The sequence below is a fragment of the Pyxicephalus adspersus genome, chromosome 3, assembly GCF_032062135.1.
Source record: "Pyxicephalus adspersus chromosome 3, UCB_Pads_2.0, whole genome shotgun sequence".
Lineage (NCBI taxonomy): Eukaryota > Metazoa > Chordata > Amphibia > Anura > Pyxicephalidae > Pyxicephalus > Pyxicephalus adspersus.
Genome location: NC_092860.1, coordinates 35,969,391 through 35,970,308, shown reverse-complemented (window position 1 = coordinate 35,970,308; position 918 = coordinate 35,969,391).

The following is a 918-nucleotide window of genomic DNA, read 5'->3' as shown; positions in this document are numbered from 1 at the left end:
TTGCAGATCTGTCAATCCCTCCAGGGGTTTTACTGCATCAGGTCCCACATCGTTCTAGAATCATCCTTCTTCCCGGCACAGAGGAAGCCCTGGGCGCCACCACCTTCTTTGCCCTTCTTCCGCCTATGTCACCCAATTTCACACTGTCCAGGTGTGAGATTGGGTGACGCAGCCTGTGATAGATGGTGGAAAAAGAGTGCAGATCTCACTGCGCATGCGTGAGATCGGCATATTGAAGAAAAAAAAGAAAAAGCTCCTTCTGTGCATGCCCGATTGAGCCGCCAGAAGCTTCCTGGGATGTGTGACGTAGATATCCCCGGAAGCTCTGTGCTCCAATTCTGATAAAGACAAAGGGGTAAGGGCTTTACTTTTTTACCTTATATAAAAGGATTGTCTACCCTTTTATGTAAAGTAAAAATGTTGATTTAGGTCCGCTTTACACTGTGAATTGAGCCTTATGTCTCTTCTATAATAAGGGCTTTTTTATTTTCCTCCTGTTATTCTTTAAAAGGTGGATTTCTGGTGGAATTACTACTCCTAAACCCTTCTACATTGGTGTATGATGTAGGTAAATCTGACAGGGATTTACAGGTGTAATGCCAGCCCTCCCTATGACCCAGCACAGTAATATTTAGAAAACAAACAAACTATAAATGACTCCTCTGAAGGAAACCTAGTTTAATTAGTCACATGGTCCACAGCAGGGAAATCACATGACAGAAAAGAAAACGCCTTGCAAGTTTGTTACGTTGGGGTGCTGCAGTTTTGGCAAACGGCCCATAGATGGCGCTCCCGCTCTGACAGACTATATTCCGTTCACAACAAGAGCTCCGCAGCCTATAGGCGCGCTCAGTGAGTTACAGACCCACCCTTCCTGTACTGCCGGGAACGCCTTCCATTAACCATTTACTTGCCTGC